This window comes from Idiotropiscis lumnitzeri, chromosome 2 (genome assembly GCF_059441095.1).
Source record: "Idiotropiscis lumnitzeri isolate Australia: NSW breed Sydney's pygmy pipehorse chromosome 2, RoL_Ilum_1.0, whole genome shotgun sequence".
In the NCBI taxonomy this organism is placed as follows: Eukaryota; Metazoa; Chordata; class Actinopteri; order Syngnathiformes; family Syngnathidae; genus Idiotropiscis; species Idiotropiscis lumnitzeri.
This window is the reverse complement of record NC_142392.1, coordinates 1,229,584-1,253,593: the sequence shown is the minus strand read 5'-3', so window position 1 is coordinate 1,253,593 and position 24,010 is coordinate 1,229,584. Positions and strand designations below refer to the sequence as shown.

The window sequence follows — 24,010 nt, the reverse complement described above, 5'->3', positions numbered from 1 at the left end:
ATGAAAATGGCTTCACTCAACAGATCCATTCAAGTCCTGAAACAGCCAAACAACGTGCAGAAGAAATAGAATACGTACCTGATGCTGATTTAGAATTTGCCGGCCAAGAACGGTAACTCGTGTTTGCAAAAGACTTTGACGTCTTGATAAAAGTGGAACGGCGGCGATGTGACGACGTGTCTGCACGGCGCAGCACGGAAGTGCATTGTGAATAATCTTTGCTGAAGCGTGGCCCTCTTTGGCCCTTAAAAAGCAGCGGCCCATTTCCCCATAATGGCTCGGTGGCGTCGCCGCTTCCCGTGGGAACGCCGACGGTCGCCTCGCTCCGCTTTAGTCAACCCCCCACCAGACCACCTCCCACTTTGCCGAAAGCACGGAGAAGAAAAGAAGCGGGAGTGTGTGTGTGCTCGTGCTCCACACGTTGCGCTGATGAGGGCCACTTATTATCAACAGCTTCTTCTTCTCCCCGGTGAGAAGTCGCACAAATTCATGAAAGCGATGAAATACGACCTGGACCGTCTTTGGGAATATGCTGACTGTATCGGTGCAAGAACATGGAGTAACTATTTAAACGTCCATATGAGCCAGTCTGTGCATCTTTTAAAATGAAGTCAAATGCTTTTCGGAATTTATTTCTAAATAGATTTCTTCATCTGTCCATCTACGGGTCTTCTTCACCGAATTTCCTTTTGACCTCACCCATGCATGAATTTACATGACAAGAAGAATGGTGAGATCTGAAAAATCTTTTGGAGTGGCAGACAACAAACTTGCTTACGTCACGTCCGTTCAGGGCGCTTTTGTTCTCAGTGAAGTATGCTTTCATTTGTCTGCACGGCCAATGAAATAAGTTGTTCATTTGACAAGAAATAGATGAAGTGCAAATGGAGACTTTACTGCTCACTTCTTGTCTCCACTCCCCGGGCTGGCTCTTTATTAAAAAAAATAAAATAAATGGCTTAAAGCGGCAACCTTTAAACGGCACGTGGGCCAATCCTCATCCCATCCCTCCTCGTCGGTGCTTCAAGGCGGGCCCTCGGCTCTCCATCCTGCGAGTGTAACCTCTTGGACTTCCATCATCTCAGCCGCGAAGCCCTCACCTTCGGCCCGCGACCCGCGTCTCCAATCCAAGGTTGATCTTTGCGATGATTAATGGGAGAGAGAGACCCTGCGTTCCGGAGCCCCGTCGCAAATCTCCCGCCCCGTTGGGGGCTGAGGTCTGATGGGAGAGCCGTCGCTATTTTCATCCCCCGTTTTTATTGCTGTTTATGTATGTGCGCCGCCGTAAATCTTCCGTCGAGCGGCCGTCGCCACGCTTTGGCTGCGGTGAAATATGGCAAACGCCTCGCCTCTTTGGTGATGAAAGCGGCGTGACAAACTCTTTCCTCACTTTGCCTAATTTTCCTCCCAGTGTCTTTGTTTCCATTTGTCATTTTTATAGCCGATACCTTTTAAACGTTGCTCGGGGAAAGATTTTTTTTTTTTACAATATGCTTCCATTATGTTAATCTTCCGTCGAAAAGATTCTGCAGAGAGTCTTTAAGTCGTAATACCTTCCGGAGGGCTTTGTCAATGACGGACCTCGGAGACCATTTTTCATGTGGTTGCCATGGCAACGGGTTCAATCAAACGCGCCGATCGCTGCACGTGTGAGAGAGTTTGCTGCTTGTCAACAGTCGCCGTGCGAATATGAGAAGGTCTCCTAATGGCGCGCAAACCTCTTGAAAAGGCCAACATAAGACGAGTGGCAGGATTAGGAGGATGAGGATCACGCTGATAGATAACGGCTTCCTAAAAGCAGCACGCAGGTTCGCCTCATATGGAAATATGTATCGATGCGTTATGATCCTTCAAATTGTCGCGTTGTCGTGTCAATCTTTTTGTGATCCCTCTTTAACGGAGCCCGCAGGCTTGGGCCGGCTTTAATTGGCGAGCCAGTACTTTGCTGTTGCTGGGCCATTGATTTTTATTTGCATTGTTATTTGTTGATGGATACAAAGCCGGTGGCATTGTATTGATCACGCTTGCCGAAGCAGCCTTGAGAACAAACTGGCCCGTGGAAAGTGCGCGTGATTAATGTTGCCGTTGGAAATAATCCAAATCAATAGGACGGTATTGGAAGCCAAGCGTGATTTGTCTGCTTTTAGGTATTTACCAGAATGTGAAATAATGCAGGTCGGCTATGACACTCATTTATTTTTTATTTTTGTTTCTCCACCACATGGGGATGCATTTGCAACATTCAAAGCATGCAGCACTTTTTTTTTTTTCCCGTAGGAGCGCCTCTCTACTGAAATGACAAGTGTGTGTTGTTGGTGATTTCAGATAATGGTCATGTCCACAATATCATGAATATTTGATGTATCTTCCAGGCAGTGTGGCCAAAAAGAGCAGACCGCAGAAATAATTCCTCATTCCGTGCTAGTTAGTAGCTGCACGGCCTTCCAAAGCGTTATTTGCTCTTCCTCCAACATTTGCTAATTTGCCAGTCTTGAAGGTCAGACATGACATCCCGCAGTTTGGCGGCGGAAGGTCACGCCACGCTAATGTTGTGCGGCGTGTGTTTACTTCTGCTGCGCGTCGCCTCCATTCTGATCAATCGGCGGCCGGAGATTAGCTTTGTTTAACAAGGTTTTGGAGGCCGACTTTGACGCATCTTGCCAGCTCCCGTTCACAATTGGTCGCATTGTGGCGCCGCCAGAGTGATCCCACTCGATCCTTCGCTCTCCACAATGACGCTAAAGGGATTAGTACAGGTGATTATTGGCCATTGTTGCCCGTCTGTCGCTTGTGCGGTGCTGCTCGAGATGTTCAAAGTGCGTGAGATCTCGAGGCGTCTTTGGTCTGGCAACGGCGAAAGCAAAGGAGGCACACGGCGATGCCGCGAAGGGAAAGCGAAAGCAAATGCCAGTCAAGAGGCAAATTGCCCACAATGAATACGCACCGGAGGGAGGCTTTGGATAATGGCGAAGCCGTGCTTGCTTGCTGGCGTCAAAGGGAGAGGCGGAATCTATAGTCTTGGCCACAGATGAGTCGGCCAGGAGGACGGTCGCTTGGAGGGACCGCAGGGGGTGCGCGAGGCTTGGAAAGAGGCAAGACAGGGAGGGAAGCGGGCGACGGCATTTCCACAGGGGAAGAATTGTCTTTCTGAAAGCGTGGGGACCAAAATCGCCGTCTTGCTGCCAAGGCACTGAGAAGGAAATAGAAATAGTAAAGTGACCGTTCAGAATTTCATTCTTGGCATGCTTCTTGCTTTCTCGGCGACAAGGTGGTGTGAAGTTCACCGTCGCGTGTTTTCCAAGATGTTCTTCCTCACGTGCTTAATTAGCAAGCCTCACGTCCACGTTTCCGAAGTTTCCCGGCGACTCAAACGCCAGTCTGTGGGGAGTTGCAAGCGCAGCAAGATCAGACGCCACAACAAATAGGCGGCCTTGACCTCCTTTTTAAATGTGCCAGCGTGCCGCTTCTCCGCCCGTGCCGCTGTGCGGACAGATTTTGGCATACGAGGCCTTCCGGACTGACGGATAAGATTGATTGGCGTTGAAGCAAGGTGGCCGCGCCGCCGCTGCAACGGGAATCAGTCGTACTCGAAGCGCTACGTGGTTCAAAATTGACAGAAACTTGTTAGTGCGTTGCGGAATCGTCGTATTGATTTATTTTGGATGTCGCCTCATCTAAGAAGGTCTCAGGTCTCGTAAAGACAATTTCCGCTTTGTTAGTTTTTTGCTTTATTTATCGTGAGCGCGTTTATCAGATAAGTGCTGAATTGAAATCAATTCATAACATGTTGGTGGCTTCCTGACCGAGGCGACTTGAATATCTCTCAAGCATTAGTTACGGATGCCACCAGCTTTTCATAAAAGAATCTATTAAACGCTCTGACTTGCACATTACTCACCAGCGAGCGGCAATATATATATTTTTTTTGTTTGAATTGTTTCCGTTGTTCTCCTACCAAGACGCTTGCCATTGGCCGCAATAGTTTGTTTTAAAACCAGTACCTGAAGAAGGTCAAGGTCAAGTTTTGTTTTTTGTGTTCCTGGCGTTCATACGGAACGATGAACTCCTTGAATGGTTTATTGGCTCGTTTTGGAACGAAACGTCTGAGCTGTACAAATTGCATGAAACAAATTTTAAGGTGAATGTATGGAGGGGGGAAAAAAAAAACGTCTTTTGGAATATTTTGATTTGCCTTAAGTGAAGTTGTAAAAGAACTGCGCGAGGATTAGAAAGTGTGTCTGGCTAAGCTGCGAGAAAGTCAGTCCCTCTCTGAGCCAGTGTGGCTTGTGAGGTTTGTGAAATGTGCAATTTAGCATGAAGACAATTTCATACTTTGGCTTCCATTTTGGAGCCAGCCGCCTGCGGTGGCGTTGCTGAAAGCGTCGCATTCTGTCTTGTCACGTGTTCACAGGCACAAATTGTCAGGGCCAAGTTGTCCGTCGCATTGATTGTCAGACTTATTTTTTTTTTTTTTCGCATCTTGCATCCAACGCAAGTGTTGCTTCTCGCCATTCCCCATTCGTGCAGTCGCAGCGTTCTCAAGTGCCTTCAAAATGACGTCAACGCTTCCGTGGAGCCTTCTGGGGCTTGTCTGAGTTCAAAATTCACGGCTCCGGCTCCTTATTTGGGGCAGCAAATTCAGACGCCCGCTTCCTCTTGGCTCGTCGTTCCACTTCTTGAACATCTTTGCCCCGAAAACCTCTTCACGCGGCGTTCCGGCAAGGCTGTTTGCTTACTTGGGAACCGTTTTGGCCACAAGCTGCATATCCATCAAAATGTGTCAGAAGCAGAAAATCTATTGCTCTTGATTTGCTTTAACCACAGTGACCCCCCCGGAGAAAAAAAGAATTATTCCCGACGGGTGATTTGAAATTTTGTTTTGTGAGCCAAATGTTCATTGCGAGCGGCGTCCATGTGAAGAGATGCTTGACACGGCGCTCGGGCCACAGGGTCTTCACACCCTGCTGAGCTCAGTGAATGGACAATTGAACATGGTGCTCGCTTGTCCTCACACATCGCGCTCAAACACGCACGAGGCAACTGAGATGGCGAGGCGGGTGGGGGGGGGCAAAGTGAAGTCTGCGATAAAAGGCAAAGGGCAAAAGAGCATTTTTGAATGCCGACAGACGACCGTTTGGAAGTGCATGTTGAAAATCCATCAATAAATAAATAAATGAAAGTGCGAATGAGCAGATTTAGGTTTGGAACTTTCAATATCGAAAGCGCATGACTGCTCATTAAGGGAAACAAACCAGGACAGCAAATGAGTCACACTTTATTCAATTGCAATTTGACAAGCATAAGGCGCGCCAGATTATAAAGCACGCTGTTGAATTTTGAGCAAATGAAAGGATTGTAGTCCAAAAAATATGAGAATATAATCGATTCTATTCGATGGATTGTGGAAATCGTCATCGCTGTGATATAATCTCCGGTTTGAAAGTGGCATTTACAGCAAAGAGACGTCTCCCCGGACAGGACAGGACAGCACAGGATGCCCAGATCGTATCAGACCATCCCGGCTTGCATCTTGCCGCTATTCCCAACCGCAGAGTATCTGCGCTGTCAGAAGGATAACAACTCCGGGAAGGTCACGCTTTATAATGTTACCTGTCAGGCAGCCAATACGCCATTGCCCGGGAAGAAATTTAATTAACTTGAAACGACAGCGGAGAGAGAGGCGACATTAAAGGGATTGAACGATAACCAGCTTTTAATCCTGTCCTGGCAAAAGAAAAGACGGGGAGAAAAAGAAAAAAAAATGAAAAAATCCTTCTCTATCGAGCCGGCGTGACTTTGACGGAGGTGGAATTCTTTTAGCGTGATATGTGGCGTAATTAGTAACGTGTGTGTGTGTGTGTGTGTGTGTGTGTGTGTTTACAAGATAAATAAAGCATCCTTGCTTGCCTTGATGTATAAAAGAGGACCAACAGGCAGCGGCTCTGCCGGCTGAGTCGAACATTTTTTCTCTCCTCTGAAGCCACTCGGAAAAGGTTTTCGAGCTAAAACCGGCAGACGTCGGGCGAAAGCTGCGGCCATTTTGTTTTTTGGAAGAGGGCGTGTCCCCTCAACTGCAAACATTTTTGACATTGAAATCGTGTCATCATGAGTAAGCGTAAATCACGTTGCACCAATCTTTCTTCATCTCAACGCACCAATCAGTGGATTTTTTTTTTTTTTATCTCTCTCTCTCTCTCGCCGCTTTGCATCCTTTTGGGGCCTTCTCATCTTCTAAAATATTCCCTCTGAAGCACTTATTGTAATTAGCGATTATTCACGCCCCGGACTAATGAGTCCAAATGTTTTGTATCGTCTAATCTAAAACAATAACGGCAATGCGAGGAAAGCTCAAGTGAGAGTTCAACAAGGCTTGCTCACGCTCATTTAGTTTGACGTGCCTGCTTTGTTTTCATCTGCCTGGAATTGGAAATGGGATTCAAACGCTACCCAAAAAAAAAAAAAAATTATCTTCGTTTTCCTGAAAGTGATGAGACATTCCTACAAAAACAAATGGAAAAAAAATCACATTTAAATTGCAATACGAGATTAAAACAAAAAAAAACATGTTCTGGACTGTTGAAGCAAAAACATCAATTGTCAATGTGCTTCATCATACTTATCAAAAGTTATTGATGAATAATCAGCTTGACTCGTGTTTTTATTGTTGTTTGGATAGGCATGGTGGTGGTTGCAAAGAATTCGATGCAGTCTCACACACGCGGTTGTCTGGCAGCAGGCTGGCTGTGTGCAAATGAATTTCATATTACAGTAGGTCACTGAATTCATTTCTGAAAAGGCAATTGGTCTAATCTCTCCGGGGACTTGTTGTGAGTAGTGGGCCACGTTTACTGTGTTAGCCTTCCACCCCGCCGTTGATTAAGAAATACATCTCGCCGCTATCAAACCATCAACTCCACGCCAGTCGACGGCTTTTGTCTGCTCTTAATTTTGCGAGCGAGAACCGCCTCAGAGGACGGACCAAAGCTTTTTTTTTTTTTAATTCAGTTGAATGAATGCCGCCTGTCCAAGCGTGTGCCCTTTGTTTTATGAAATACGTCGCTGTGAGATTGTCAAAATGAGATGAAGTGGAAGGTGAGAAAGTCGAGCCTTGATGTGAAGGCCTTATAAAAGATCTGAATTGGATATCGGCGCCATTCTCAAAGTCAATACTGCAATATAAGTTTTGCGCTCACGTGTGGGGTTTACCCAACTTTTTTACCTTTAAAAAAAAAAAGAAAAAAAAAAAAGCAATTGTGCAAGTGGTGCTCTTGCTATTTTAAGAACGCATTCCAGAAGAGAAATATGAGCACTGCATCACAAGCCCAAACATTGGGTACTAAATGGAGCGTCGCGAGCTTTGGCAACGACCTTGCAAAGACTCTCACCCCCCCCCCCCTCGATAACCCGCAGTTGTGTCGCTTGCTCAGCGCTGTCTCTCCCACACCTTGTCCCCATTGTTGCTGATCTTATCGTTCAGCCTATCACAGGGCTAATGACCCCAGCAATGGTTGCTGACCTGTCGGGGGAAGTGCATCTGCCAGCGAGAAGGGAGGAGAGTCCATTAAAAGATTAATGCAAGGAAGAGGCCGCTCTACTCGCGGACCTGTGGCGTTCCAAAGCAGTAACCGGGTGGATTTGATTTATGGTCATCCCCCCCCTCCTTACCGTACTTTAAAAGGCAAAGAAGGATGAGTCGGATCTACGGGCCGCGCCGAAACAAACAAAATACGAGACAAGCACAAATTGTCCAAAAATCAATCGTGTTAAAGTTTAAAATGGACTGCTTATGAACCAAGTCTGAAAAAGCCATTTTAAGACGTTTGCCTCGTAAATATTCATGAAGCAAATGCGCCTTGATTTCGGCGGATCGAGCACATAATTATTTTTCAATCAATGAAGGTTCTTTCGGCTGATCCAATCAGGAGTCTGATCCAATGGGCACCTTTATTTTATTTTATATATATATATATTCCAATTTCACGTAGAAATGGTCGTATTAAACCTTTTGGTTCCAAAGCGTTTTAGGAGCGATGGTTGCGTGTGCTGAATTGCAAGCGTGGCATGGCAAAGCAAATTCCGCCAAGACTCATGGCCCCATTTGTTGAATGGCTTCTAATGGGCCTTCCCACCATTTACTGTGCGTGCGCCATTAGGCCGTGATGACTTTGCACTTGATGACGGAGATTAACAAGGTAGTTAGGTGTTCGCCAAAGTACAATGGGCGCAAACAATTAGAGCGCTCCTAAATCAGCAAGCTTACACTTTTAAAGCCATCAATCTGATTTGATTCAGTATACGGTCTAATTTGCCTCAGAATGAATACAATTAGATTTGAAAACAAAACAAACCATATTTAATTGCAACGCATGTACAGACCTCAGAACCAAGCAACGCCGGATTCAGCGGACGGTAAATAGTGTCGAGTCCAGTCAAAACGAGCCAGTTTACAGTTGCTTTGAAAACACAAATTGTGTTCGCCGGCATCTCCCGATGCTTATTTGGCCCTCCAAAAAGCCATCCTTGCATTCTGTAACGTTTTATCAAAAATGAAAAGCTATTACTTAAATGACCAGTCCGAATGTCACTTTTCATGGACGCGCATTTAAACAATGATCGGTCGGCCCGTAATGACGTATACTTGCGGTTGGGAAGTAATGGATGGAAATGGAAAATTGGGCAGCGATGGAGAAAAGACAAACCGGTGGGTCAAGGATTGTGCCATTACGGAGTGTCATCCAAAGCACTAAAAGCTTTAAGCTTTAACAGGATTGTTCGCAAAGATACCTCAAGCTCACTTGGCTCAGCTTCATGATTGGTTGGCGGCCCGTTTTTTTATGCGGCACGGCTAATTAAATTGCTGGGTCCAGTTCTGCAATCGATAGGAGCCCAATGACATAAAGTCATATGACATGCGTGGATGTAAATCTGTTCAACATTGGGAGGAGGGGCCGCCTTCCTTTGGGGGTGGAAAGCAATTGGAGTTATGTAAATAATCACATTTCAAGGTGAAGGCTGCGGTAGGTCAAAATATTAAGTCGTCGGTCAAAGGAATGTCCCCGCAAATGCTAAGAATATGCCTTTGTGTGTGTGTGTGTGTGTGTGCACATAATATGCAGAAGTGGGGCCCGAGGGGGGCCGCCCAAATTGCACGCAAAATTTTTATGATGATAGATGAGATGCTTTCTTGCAAACGTGCCATTTCGGGACACGGCTGCTTTAAATGTGGGTCACCTCTCGACCTCACCTCACTTCGGGTCTTAGCAGGGCCTCATTGGCGCGTAATTATGCCAGGAATCAAATAAATCGGGCATTTGGCTTATGGCACTCCAGCATGCGACGGCCGCTGTAACGGATGGCGTGGAATCCATTTGTTCTCCCCTCTTCTGTCCTGATCCCTCGTCTCAACCTCCATTAACTCTCTACATTTTTCATTTCTTTCTCGGAGCCCCCCGCTACCCTTTGGTCCTCTTGCCATCTTTGTTTCTGTCTTTTTTTTTTTTTTGTGGAGATGGGGATGGTGGCGGGGGGGGCCACTTGATCTTATTCTGCGCTGTCCTTGAGCCCAAAAGAAGTGGCAGTTAAAGTGTAAACTTCCGTGAACCATCCGAAGAGAGCGCGTGGATGTTCTTTATGCAGCGCGTACCTTTTCCCCATCAATTTGTTTGGCTCGCCACTGGATTTTGGCTTTGACATATTATTAGCCAGGAGGAAGTGTGCACCCCGACAATGCAAAGCAACGGCCGGGTGGTCTTGTTGTGAGGTCTTGCAGCTCAGTAATTGGTCCTTGAGGCTTTTACCTGCCAACATCGACCCGCCGAGTCAAGTGACTACTTCTCTTTGAGTCGAGTCGCCCGTTTAGATCTCATTATTTTAGAAAGTCATTTAACTGTCAAGAAAATGCGGAGAACTTTTTACTTTTTCATCCGATTCCACGCCGGGCTTAGTTAGTCGAACGTTTGCAACGACTTTCAGGCACAGAGAGAACAGAGAATATTAATGAATTCCACATAAGTTGGCTTTTGTTAAAAAAAAACAGCAGCTCCTTTTCCTCGATTCATTGTTTTTAATCTTCAGTAATTAATTTGAAGAGTTCCTTGGCAAAATAATTGTCTGTGAAGTTTTATGTGAATCCAGCGCTCGTGTTTGAACGGCGTACTCCAGCGCTGTTCAATAATTAAGCGCTTTTATGAGTCACTCAGGGGATATCTCCCATTCAAAGCATATGGATGATCTTTTTTAAAAGGTTTGCGGAAAATCGCTTTGGAAAAGTTGGGTTTGGAGGGCTCGCTTTCATTTTTGGAGCTATCGACACAACTCCCGTTCATCGCAAATCAAGAGGCGGTGACGTTTTGCACAGCAGGAGAACTGCTTTCAAGCTGTTTTCCCATCGCAAAATTGCATGTTCACTCACAACAAACACTTTTTTTCCTTGTCTTGGCTTCAAACGTTATTGCCTAATTGTTTATGAGCTCTTTTCTTCATGCGCAGTTTTTGTTTGTTTGTTTTCAGTCTACTGATAAATGAAAAGTGGACTTCCATAGGTTGTTGTTTTCAGGAGTCGTTCGATGGAGACTCACACTGACAGGCCAGAACAAGAACGGTTGACATTTCCATTTCCAAACATTGAATAAATTCATCCGAAGACAGAGAGGGAGAATTTAGGGATGTTAGTTTTCCATTCAGGATTCAGGTTTGCAGAAAACTCTGAGACCAGACGTCTGAAGACGCAAATCTGATCATCCTCATGAAATTTACAATCTTATGGGAACAGGATTGCAAACAGGAAACCCTGAGGACAGGCGAGGTACTGCGGTCTGATGAGACAAAGAAGGACATCATCATTAAATAACTGTGAATGTGAGTGACAAAAAAAAAACATATTTCCAATCCAAATGACAAGTTTTCCCCTTTAAAAAAAGAATTGCATCGAGCGCACCAGAAACTGTCGGTTTGTTTGTTGCTTGATGACCTGGTGCAGAAGATCCCGATATAAAAGTTTGAACAAAGTTGAAGCACAGCTTGAACTTGATTCAATCAGTAGAGGCAAAAAGAAAAATCTCTTGCAAGTTCCACGGCAACGCCACCGCCCATTTGTGTGTGTTGTTCCAGTTTGCCCTTTCCTGTCCAACCGGCAGACGGCTAAACGCTCACTTTAGCTACAGCAAGTCACATGGAAGCTGTAGGAAGCGTCTCTGTGAGTGCTCGTCTCGGGCTGACAGCAGGCAATCCCCGAAGCGTTCCACAAGAGCCGTCCGTGACTGATTTCTCCCGGGCATGGCAGCACCGCGGGAAGCTAAATGCACGTTTCTCTTTGATTTGCTTTCAGTGGAACGCTGCTTGACATTTTGTCTCCATCCACAAAGAGCACATATTACTGCTTCTCTTTTTCTTCTTTGTTGTTTTTTTTTGGCGGTGTCCCCGTATAGAAATGGCAATTGGCAAGAAAATAACACGTCAATGTAGCACGACGAGGGGCGCTGCTGTGGTTGTGACAACGCGACGTCCCCAGGGAGCAAATTGGCGTCCTAATAGAGCGACAGCGAGGTTTAATAATGCCTTTATTAGTCCCACAATGGGGAAATTCGAGATTCAAACCCAGGCCTCCTGGGGAGACTGGGTCCTGAACGCGGCGCCTTAGACCACTCGGCCATCCTGGCAGCCACGAGATTCGAACCCAGGCCTCCTGGGGAGACTGGGTCCGGAACGCGGCGCCTTAGACCACTCGGCCATCCTGGCAGCCAACTCGGCCATCCTGGCAGCCACTCGGCCATCCTGGCAGCCAACTCGGCCATCCTGGCAGCCACTCGGCCATCCTGGCAAAGCAGCTCGTCTGACTCTGTGATGTATTTTGGAACTGATCAATGTTTACACGTATGTTTGTCTCTAATACATAGATAGATGGATTGAAGGATAGATTCAAGATTCAAGGCCGATGAAATTCTTGCATTCCAGGAGTCTTCTTGACATGCGGGCTGACTCATCCAAATGAGAGCAGCATCAATATTATATTTAGCCTGCAGTATAATCAAATAATGTTGACAGCATTTTTTTCCCATGAGTGTGTGTGTGCTTTTGTGTCAAAATAAAGTATTGAACATATCTATTGTCATCCATAGGGGATGTTTACCCCGACAGTCGGCCAATATGAGAATAAACATTCAGGTGTGAATAGCAAGTGCCGGAGCTCCTTATGGCAAGCGTGTGTACGCTGCGGAACCGTTGCCAAGGCGACGTTATCACCTATTATCCTTCACTGGATGCAACAAATCTAGTCTCGGCTATTCATGCTCTTGTTTTTTTATAGAAATGGAGGTGACAGAGTGATGGCGCACAGAGTACTTTATTGATCAGCACAAGACCCGATTTGTCCCGTGTTTGTTCTCCGGTGGCAGTTGCACACGCCCTCCAAGTGTGTGTGTGTGTGTCGTTCTGCTGCTTTCTCGTTCGTGCTTTATGGCACCTGTCATTGGTATGCGGAGGAGCGCGTACCACAACAAGAAGCCGAGCCCAAAGAGTCCCCCCGGGAAGGATGAGTTGCTCAGGTGGGAGTCAAAGGTTGCCGGCTGGGTGTTGAGCAATTGGCAGAGAATTTCAGGAAGGGATGAGAATCCAAAAGGATTGGGGGAGTTTGTGCAAGTCATGTTGTTCTTGTTGTTGTTGTCGGGATGAAGCCCGTAAGAAACATCTTCACTGTGTTGGTGCTTTTCGTCCAGGAATTGAAAACACCATCGCACGACTGCTAATCACTATTCAATAAAACTGCAAAGGCAAAAGATAAAAAAATAAATCGTGCTTAAACCAAATAAAGTAACGCTCATTCCGGACCCTTTTTGTTTTGGGTGTCATTTCACCGTTGACCGCTAGATGGCGACACACTTTGACAGATTTTGACTAAAGATGAACAATGAAAACAGCAAGGCCAGTATTTTTATCACCCTCATTTTTTTGGGATGTCAACTTCCTTCGATCCTGCTTTTTACGCCGACAGAAAGGTTAATTTTCAAATGATTATTTATGCACATTGGAAGATGATGCGTCTGCTCGTTGAGAAAAATCGCCATTTGTTCCTCGAGCGATCAGTCCATAAAGTATTCCTTTGTGATCAATTGCTCCTGCTTTTTGTCAATTGTTAAAATGTGTTTGTATTATTCCGCCAGATGAGAGTGGAAATGATCAGCTTGAGGCCCCCCTTTTCAAAGAATTGTTTCATATTTGCTAAACATGCTTCAATCCATTCTTTGTTTGAAACAAAGTGATGACTTTCATGCAAAAACAAGGCTTGCTTTGAAGGAGGCAACATCCTATTTTGATCGCCGTATGACGCACAGCACTGCAGTGCGCCGATATCTCCAGGCCGCCTACACACCTTGGTGGCAGGCCGAGGGTTTACCTTCCCAGATCGTGCCTTCGGTTGCATCAATTTGCGTTAAGCTGACAAATGCTCGGAGCCACGCGGGCCGTTAAGCCGCCGTGGGCCGACATTGTTAGAGGCTGCGTGAGTGATTTGCGCAATCCGTACGTGACTTCATGTCTCGGGCTCACGACGCCCCCTCGTTGGCGGCTCCTTGGTCGGACCAACGCACGGGAGCACGGATGATTTGCGACCAAATGTAATACTCGGCTAATTAGCTTCCCACTTTGGATGGAAGCTGCCGGATACTCTGTTGTTGTTGTTGTTGCTGTTGTTGTTGTTGTAACGGGGCACACGGGAGGCGCTCTTGCTATCGTGACCAGTTGATAAAAAATAAATTCACAGCAATGCCGAATTTCTTTTTTTCCTTCCCATATTTGCCAATTTAGGCGACCTAATTTGAGGCTGGTTTGCGTGTTCTCCAACATTTCTTTTTCTTTTTCACGTCAAGAAAAGCCTTTCTTTTCACTCCTTTTGATTGCACGCCTATCAACTCTTGTTCCAATCCCGTGGAAACTGTCCAAAACGACTCGCCCCTCTCTCTCTCTCTCTCTTTTTTTTTTCCTTTTAAATGGAAGCGAAATGCTTTTAAACGCACACGCGCGCAGCCCTCCAAATAAAAGCCCTGCACCACTTGTCTTCCATGTCGGGTTCCGAGATGGCCTTCCTCTGTTCGAGGAGATATATGAGATGGAAGATACAAAGCCAAGGCTCTTAATAAAAATCATCCATTTTTGTCAGAGGCGGCCAGGGGAACATTTGCAGCAGCGTCAATAGACAGCTCCTCGCTGCCTCCTCTCCCTCGCCACTTCTTCATCTCCATCTCGTCTCTCCATCTTTCTGCCTTTCTTTTAGAGTCGAGAGAGAGAGAGATTTAAATTTTATTTTTAGGCTCTCAAGTGGCACTGAAAGTCACACTTGTCACGAGGTGAGCGATGACGAGCGGCCTGTCGTTTCTTTCTCTCATTTCACCAAATGGCCAAGTGTGTGGGTGTGATTGACTTCACCCCCCACCTCCCCCGCACTTGTGAGTATTTAGGCCCACTATTTAGAAAGCAAATCCACATCAAGATGATTGCTTTCTCTTTCTGGCTCGCCGGTGCGATGGCGTCTGCAGAAAACTGCGCCGCTTGACATTTTCAAATAATGCAAGGCTGTTGTTGCCGCGCCGTGACTCATCGGCAGCATATGTTGAGGAGTCAGTCCCGTGAGTACTGAGTACGGCTAAATGTGATAAGAAAAGGCGTAAACACATCAGTCATAGCGCTGTTGCGGAGGTTGCTGGCGCACTCTGGTAGGTGGGATTGTCATGCCTCGGGATGATGGTGCGACTCCTCTCCAGGAGAGCATGAAACAGGATTACCGGCACATCAGCGAGCATGAAAACCACCAAGCTTTATTTGGGGACGACTGACGACTGGCTGGTTTGTTTTTGCCGTGAACTTTATCTCCACTGCCACAGCAGCGGATGTCAGAACACCACAAGTAGGTGAAATGGATGAGGTGAAAATTCCCATTTTTGGCCCGTTTTACGAGGATTGAGCGCCGACTTTATCATCTCCGGTCACCATTCCGATGCAGATGAAGTCGGGATGATGTGTGAAATGGAAATGCAAATAAAATATAATGAGGTATAAATACTTAAAAAAACAAAAGAAAATGGGTCACCGCTTCTCGTGACTAATCATGAACGTGATATTGATTGGCATAATAGGCCCATCTAAACGAGGAATCCAGAAGTACTGTTTTTCATTTTTTATTTTGCTCCAATAAAATTTGACTACAAGTCTTCCCAACCATTCAATTACAAATTTCAAAATCGATTATCTTTTTACAGGCCTTTTGTACTTGAAGATAATCTAAAATACCGTGATTTCACCTCTCGCATGCATGCCAGTTTCATCATGATCACGTCACATAAATCATCGGGAAATATCGGCGCGTAAATCATCTGGCAGTGCGACGGCACTTTTGACTTTTGGCGAGAGACGCAAACGTCCTCTGCCTTCAGTCGGCCTTGGCTTGCGCCATTGCGCCGAAATGACAAACTGCTGCACTCACTTTAATTCTTGATGAGTTTTTTTTTTTTTTTTTTTTTTTCCCCAAACTTGGCAGGCGGCACGCGCGGTGGCACATGCCCGTGCAGATGTGGGCAACCCGCGCCCCGTCACCGCCCGTGGCACCGTAATCCGCCCCATGCGAGTAATGGAACACATGCACCCCTTTGCACTTGTCACATTTCATACCTAAACGGTGCCAAGTCTCCTGGCTGGCTCGCGACTACGTCAACGTGAGCACTTCCTGTCTTTAATTGGCACCAAATGTGTGAAATCAAAAGATATGACCCATCACCATCTGCCCAAGCGGGAAAATGGAGCACGCCATGCCACTCCTTTTCCAAGATGTGCACAATTTAAAAATGGATGCAAACTCCAAAGCTACGTCTTCTCCCACCCCGCCGTCAGTTTTTCAAAGGAATGTTCCGCTTTTCGACGGCGCCTACTCCAAGACGACGTGTCGTGCTCGTTCCGTCTCTTTTTAAATTAGCCCGTCTGCGAGGCGACGGATTCAATGTAAATTCGCACGTTGGTCGCGTGCTGTCCGTCAAGAGACAAGCAATTGGCGGGCCCGGAAAAGGGTAGACACGTCTGGACGCTAAGCGGCCAAATGTTCTCCTCCTGGAGCCGTCTTATAAGAAACGGGAATAATTTTCCACCGGCGTCTAGACGTTGCAGTCGTCTTGACTTTAGCGCCAAAGGATGCGTTCCAATCATAATATGTATGCAAAGTAGCTCCTCGCAAAGCACGCGTATATTGTATATGTTGTGGGCCCACTCGCTTCCTTGGAAATCGTATTTATTATGGAAAATGGCGGCTTAATGAAAAACAGCAACTCGTGTTGCTGTGACGTGAATTCGCAAGCGGCAGCTCGCTTGCTCCTTGCTTGTGTCCATATTGATGAACATCTACATCCAATATGTTGCTCCATTGATTCTTCATTATTCCAATTCCCGGGATCATTCCAATGTGGCATGGCGGCAGCGTGTACACAATTAATTTGCCTTTCTATTAAAACAGCCATTAAAAGCATGCTGCACAACCGTTTCTAATTAAAAAAAAAAACATTATTTCCTGGGCTAATTTAAACAGTGATTAGCCATGCATGTGTTGATTAATGCACGAAACAAAGTTCAATGTTCATGAAAACCTGATTAGATTTATGGTTTAATATTAATATTAGACGGAAACTTAGTCATTTGTCTTAAATTTAGCTCCACTACAACCAAATATGTAAATTATGTTTTGACTGAGTGCAGTCTAAGCTCTGACTACAACTAAAAAAAACAACTAAAAATGGACAAAAACATTACCGAAATAAAGAAATAGATGAAACAAAGAAAAAAGAGAAAACTCAAATAACAGGTTATATTTTATCAAACAAACTGAAACTATAAACCTAGCAAATATGTCCTTCATTATATTAAAAAAAAAAACTAAAACTAACACAAAACCAAAAAAATTCAACATTTTCTGAAAAATAAACGGCAACAAACCTCCTGTGAAAACAAATTGAAACAAAGTGATTTTAGAAAGCAAAATAATGAAAGTAAATTAGAACGCCGGTTGCGTCGATTAATAATCAGGAAGTGTCGAATATCTTCCAGGGAAATCTATGTCGTTGGGTCGAAATTGTCACGGTGATAATGTTGCGCAATCAACAAGCTTCACTCCTCAATTAAGTTCCTCACAAGGAACGTGAGGAGAAAAAAAAGCTGCTGGGTTACACCACATGGACATGATTAATGGTGTTTGTAGATTAGGATCTGGCGCTATTTCCATAATCAGCAGGGGAGCCGCCGCTATTTGCGGCGTGGGGTCGTCAGCGAGCAAAGCGTTTTGCTCCGGCGCTGATTGCAGCCGCACTGTCTCAAAGTCGTGATTTGTGCACGCCTTTAATGAAGAGCTCCCATAATGAGTGCTGTTAAATGTCAAGACATGGCCCGTTTTAATAAATGACCACATCCAATTCACTTTTAATTATGTCGCAGCCAACGACTGCGCTCATTTTACGAAAAAATCCAAGCGGGCCCAAATTCAGTCCGTTTGAGAGGCGAGCATTTATTTTTTTTGCCAAACTGCTATCAATGATTGTCGCATGTTTTTTGTTTCCGTGCGGGGGAAAGGTAAAACCAATTTCTTGTGGACATTTACACGCTTTCCCCGTAGTAATTCTAAAGATGATTAAAAGGCCCGCGTAGGCGCTACGGTCGGCTACGTACAAATGAGTCAAGCGAAATGGCGAAAGGTCAACGCCGGCGTCATTTCTGAAGCTCTTCGAATTTCATGTGAACCGCTCGAGAGGCACCCGAGCGACGAAATATCGAAACTTGCTTCTGGACACTTTTCGTGCTTCCGCCGGAGAGGTCCGTTATCGCCGCTGCGTGACACGACGCGATGTATTCTTGAACGTGACGTCTCAGCGGGTCGAGGCCGGATGGCTCGTGACTTCTTCGCGGCTCCGGATGGGCCGAGGGTGATGTAATTGCAGCTGACAAGCTTCATTCCCGCAGCGTGCTTTTTCTTTTCGACATGATTATTTTAACAATGGATTTCTGAGTGGCCGATATGTAGAACACGAGAAATGCTCGCAACGAAACAGATGCGACTGAGAAGCCAATGTAAATAAAACATGACTTTTCTGCGCTTTCGCACGCCACTTTCCCGCCCGCTGCACCGTCAAGGTTTTCTCAACACAACCAGACGGACTCGATGTCCGCTTACACCTTCCTTGCAATTGCATCAAATGATTTCCAACAGCCCGTCTTCATTTTGGAGTGCCCCCGGTAATGTTACTTTCTGTCATCCAATCAGATTGTAGAATCTGTGTCACAAACATATAAGATTCCCCCCCCCCCGTTGACGCCCAAGGTAGGGCGGCGCTGTTGCGCACGCTTGCTGAGCGCAGCAGCCGTGTTGGATGCATTACTGCATTCAATTAAAGCCAATTACTGCCATCGTTTTGCTCTTATGCCCTGAGAGTGAAAAGGACGCTGAGCTCACAAAATGCAAATATTGAGGGGAAAAAAAATGGTCGCTTTTCTGATAAATGTTCTCAATATCGTGCGAAATCTGGAGGGTAAGGAAACGAGATCTCGCAATCAAGCACGAGCCGAGTGCAACCTTCAACATCGATCAAAGTCATTTATGTTGTCGCAAACACGTTGCTTATCGTTTTTTTTTTGTTTTTTTTCATTTGCTTGCTGGCGAATAGCTCGGTGTTGTTTTTGCCTTTTTATTTTCTTGTTGATTCCGAGGGTCAAGCGACTCACTCAGACATCACTCCGGCACTTAGACGCGGAGAGGCGGAGGAGGCTTATCGGGGAAAGCGCTCCAGGGGACGGGTCAGAATTCTAAGTGAAGAAAAAAAAAATCCTATTTGGGGCTAAATGACGAGAATGGATCCAGTGGGGGTGAAAAAAAAATGGTTAAAATGTTTCGGGGAAATAAAAAACGGTGATCGGAGAGAAGAGAAGCCACCAGTTGTCTGCGGCGAGTCACTCCGGAGGTGTGTGTCGGGTCAATTAGTGGTCCGGTGCTTACATTTTCCTTTATTAGGGTTTTTAGTTTTTTTTTTGTAGCGTTGCGCTTCTCCAGTCACAAGTTGGTTCACTGCAAGGTGCCAAACATGGCACAGCGGCCACATCTTTGCCGCTGGTAACTTTCTGATGCCGTTGGTGAGGATGATTATATTCTGAAGCGGATAATTGTGCGAGTCGTTTGCTGATTTGCTTAATTCCGCCGACTTGAGACGGACGCTATCGTTGCCATCATGGATGAACTGTTAGCTTATGCGGCTCAGCGTATTACGAGGATCGTATTTGACCGCTCACAATCAAAGGCAATCAAAGTTCTTTGGCGTCGATGAACACATTCTGGATTGTGACAATTACAAAAGAACGGAAGCAAGAGCTTCTCTTTTGAGTTTTTTTTTTGTTTTTTTGTCTGGCGTCTCATTCTGAGAGCGATTTTAGAAACAGAAAGACTCAGGAGTTGAAGTTTGTTTGAGTCCACCTGCTTCATTAGCATCGCAAAGAACACCGCAAATTAATTTTTTATTTGCCGCTGTGCAATTAGCAGCCTTTTATGTGCATCAAGATCCTGGCGGATCTTCTGAAGGCATTTTATAAATACTTGGTCATGCTCTCGTTTTTTTTTTTTTTATAACACCACTTTAATGGCTAAAGTATGGATGGAGTACACCTCACCCCCCCCGCCAAAGTCCACGACCAATTCAAGTCTTAACCGAGCGAATAAATGTCTCCTCAAAACGGTGTGATGGCCTGTCACAGCCCCGCTCATCAGTTGGCTTTCATGGATGCGACTCACGCCTGCAGAAATTTCCGTCTTTTTGCAGCCAAAACAAAGAAAAAGCCTCGGAGGGAGTGAGAGACATCCGGAAAGCCGAGTAGGCCGGGCAGGCAGTTGACGCTGCGCGATCCAGACGAGGGATATGTGGAGGCTTTGGCGCTGGGCACATCCTTTGGATCCATCTCCCGCCAGCTTAAAGCCTCAGTAGCCGCACGGCAGGCGCTTTGCGAGGTTGCGGCGCGGGTGATGAGGGATCTGGGAGTGGCACTGCTGAAATGAGAGGTGATTTATTTATTTTTTTTTTCTTCTCCCTCCTCTGGAATGTATCAGCATCGCGACTGCTGCTGAGGCCCCCGAGGACAACAAGGAAATTGCTCCCCACGCCGACACGGCACCGCTAATAAAGTGGATGTGACGATATGTAGAGTGCTGCGTCTGCCGTTCAAGCACGTAGCGTCTTCATTGACGACAAAGAGAGAGAGGGAAGCTTTTCAAGCGATAACCATCGGATCCTTCCGTTCGTCCTTCCATCCATCTCTGCGACCGCCATCCTTCATCCCGTCCACCTTTATTTCCTGCCCTCGATCATCTGTCACGCCACCATCCACCCATTCCGCTCGCTTTCCCTCCCATTCTTTTTGTGTTCCGTCGACTTTTCCATCCATCTTCCCTTCCAGCCCGCCGCTCATACCGCGTTCCGTCCGTCTGACATCGGGCCTCTTTATGGTCTTCAATTCCTCAAATCTCCCATTTGCCATCTTTCACCCTTTCGTCCTTTGGCTCCCATCATCCGCCCATCGCTTCTCCCTTTCCTTCCTTTTGACTTCCCCCTCTTTGCGCTCGTGTCAGCCAGCCGACTAATTCGGTGCGTGTGCACGCGCGGTACATTTGTGTTTCCTGTGAAAATTCATCCGGTGTCCACGTAGACACAAGTTTGGAGCCAAGTGCCGGTTTTACATTCAAGCGTAACCGAAGGCAGACGAAGCTCAACGTCAAAGCTGTCGTCCCCCTTGGCGAACGAAACGTTGACGCCTCAGGAGCGGAACAAGTTCGTGTTTCAGCGACGCCGAGGACTTTCTTGCCATTTACTGCTCAATTATACGCCGGCCCTCTTAACAAGGACACTCGGGCTACCTCCCGAAATACTCGAGTGAGATTCGCTCCATTTACCCGAATCAACTCCCGCGATGTTCAATTTGTTCAAACTTCCCGGACATCTCCGAGTATAATTGACTTGCACTCCTTCTTATTTCTCGTCCCCTAAATGGACTTTGCGAGCAAAGGCAATTGATGAAAAGGAATATGTGAGTCCCGACGATGGTCCGTCTTTGACATCCAGAGTTGCTTTGCTGCCTTTTTGGGATGCAAGCCTTGACCACCGAAAAAGTCATCGGTCACATAGAAGTGCAAGTTATTGTGCCGCATGTCAACTTTGAAAAGTGACTCGCTTAAAAAGCCCGAGCAGTGAACTTGCAGCCATCTTTAATTGATGCCGGTGAACCAGAGGGACATTTTAGGATTCATTTAAGTCAGTGGAGATGAGAATTAGAATTCCAAAGTGCGGAACACACTGTTAGAACAGTCAAAGGCCGTGGGCCTCCTTTTAAAAGTGTGAAATGAATATTATATAAAGGCATAAAAGGTCCTTAGTGAAGCAATAGGAAATTGAATTACTGATAGGAACGGGGCATATATTCCAAGCCACGCCGTGGAATCACCAAATGCCTCCTCGTTTATGGCGAGCGTGATGCCGCATTGTGACGTGCTTCTCAAAAACTCTTGACGCTCGACAAATTAAAATCCGTCGCCTTTTTTCTCGGTGCTGAAGCAATACTTCATTAGTTATGATTGTTTCTCCACGCCATGAATACAGAGCGCTCTTTCCCGTGGAAGAGAAAATAAAACAAAGCATCTCTTTTTCTTTTTTTTTTCTCCCCAGCCAATGACAGGAAGAGGAAAGCTCTTGACGAGTTAATGAATCAGCGGGGATAAAATCAACAGTAGTGGATGTGAAGTTGCGCCGAGTCAAATTCAATTATTTAAAAAATATGGCTTGGAAAAAAAAAATAATAATCTGTGTGCAGCCATGAATAAAGGGAAGGAAATGGTATACAGCAAGATGCTATCTCTTGAGGTTTCGGTTCACTTGCGTCGGAACGAAAATGTGATGGAACTCGGTCGATTTCTTTGAATATCTTCTCCTGGCTTCTCGCCGGCTTTATTAGCATTCTGTGTTGCGTACTCGTCGTGCAGAGGGGGAACGCTTGTTCTTCCCGATCCTGTTTGCAGTATTTAAAAAGTCCGTCTTCATTCCCTGACTGGCTGCCTGCAGCAGGCCAATGGAAACAATATATCTCGCAGATTGCCCGGCGCCGAGCTGTCAGTCTGCCGTTTCCTCTTAACAGACACCCGCAATCGAATGAGCCGCCAAGATGGAAGATGCCTTTGCTAGGAAAAGCCAATGTTTGGGCCAACGGGTCCGACACGCACGGGAACGGGGCGATGTCGTCGTACCTTTTATTAAAAGAGTAAAAAGGACGTATCGACGGCCAGCGCCTATATTTCACTTGGCCGCCGTGTGAAAAGCGGCGATGGGATGCAGGCGGACATCTTTGCTTTGACAGCGCCGAGTGATGTTGGCGATGTGTGCTCACACCGTCTGCCTGGGGGAGACGCGGGAGGTTCGGCACCGTGGACAGTTCCCGGCACTCTGTAGCGAATATGCTGCCTTCCTGACAGGCAAACCGAGTTGGAACAATCTTAAAAAAAATCAAGAAATTACCTTTTTTCACCCTGCCAGTGTTGAAGCCGCCGTGCTTTTATTTTGAGCTTTCAGGCATGACCTTGACTCAAATCCATCAAGATGATGAGCATGATGGTAAAAAAAAAATAAAAAAATCCAGTGATCCATCTGCTCTGCTTTGCTGGTGGTCTCATTAGAATTAAAAGCTTGTTCCATTTGCACCTTTCCACGCTTCCAGCACCTATAAAGGAGACACGGAACCTTTGCTTAATAGCAATACGTAATTATCATAAGTGTGTGGAGCTCTCATGCAAAAAGAAATAATTGCCCTCACTCCGGCCGTCTCCGCCGTTCTCTCGCCCCCTGTTTGCGGACAATTCAAACAGTTTTGACTGCCGTGATCGACTTTTGATGAGCGGCAGAGAGAGGCCGGGAGAAAGTGCTTTTGGGTAATGAAGCAGCAATGTCAAGGAATGATTTATGGACGCTCCTCGTCACGTCAAATATCCCATTCCCCGCAAATTCAATTGTGACCACGCACAAAGTGATCAGTGCGGCGTTTCCAGAAATTGGACCGCATTGTTTGTTTAATATCGTATCCGAGGCCCGGCGGTGTTAGGTCAGCACTATTTTCACATCGCAGCCATTGCTGTGTCAGAGAACGACGGCTCTGCAATTGCGTTTATGATTGCAGACAGATGAGTCACGGCCGGCGAGGCCGAGCGGGTCGCGGCCGGCTAATTAACAGTTTACAAGCAACAGCATCAGGACACAAAGTCCATTTGCACTTTACAATACACCGTCAAAAAGCATCATAAAGTCAATTAATTGACATATAGCGCCGCATATTAGATTTTTTTGCGAGTGGCGCCCGAGCCGAAGCGAGCTTGTCTTCCATAAACTGCGCATTTTGAACTTATAACAACACTTTGATTGAACTGTTTTTTTTTTCATGCCCACATTAACGTTCAAGACGGGATGGAATCACATTTAGCATGCATGCGCAACTATTTTGTTAGTTGGCTAATGCACGTCGAAGGGTTGTTTCGTCCCGGATGCCGCCAACAACTTGCACGAGGTCACGTATCCAAAACGGGGCCTGGTTTTGTGGAGGGTGTTTGATGGCTGGCAGCCTTTTGGTGTCAACCAATCAAAATGGCTCACCTCATTTAACTGCATCGTGTGACGGCGTTGAGCCGAGCCTGACTTGCTGAGCTATCATCAGTCTGTGCGAAGCGATGGGAAGCGAGGGGGGGGGGGCTGAGCTGCGTTGTGGGCGGGTCCTTTCAACGAAGCCTTGATCATCACGAATGCACGCCAGCAGCGCGCCGCTTTGTATGAGCGCGACGACCTCACTGGCAATCAGAAAGAACAAACTTCACTAAGCTTTTAATTGTTGTTTGTGCGAACGTCTGATCCCGTTGAAATGGCGGCGCCGACATCAAGGCGTACGTTTAAAAATATAGCCACTCCAAATGCAAAGTGGA

General features: G+C 46.2%; 1 long non-coding RNA gene across 1 annotated transcript; it reads right to left on the bottom strand.

The window, feature by feature from the left end:
* Window positions 1-3,292: 3,292 nt before the first annotated feature.
* LOC148341116 (uncharacterized) lies at window positions 3,293-23,869 on the bottom strand. The gene is made up of 3 exons (XR_015842089.1): window positions 23,688-23,869; window positions 22,563-22,764; window positions 3,293-3,378 (listed from the first exon to the last, which is right to left on the bottom strand). It is a non-coding gene; the product is annotated as an uncharacterized LOC148341116 (long non-coding RNA).
* Between the last annotated feature and the right edge of the window lie 141 nt (window positions 23,870-24,010).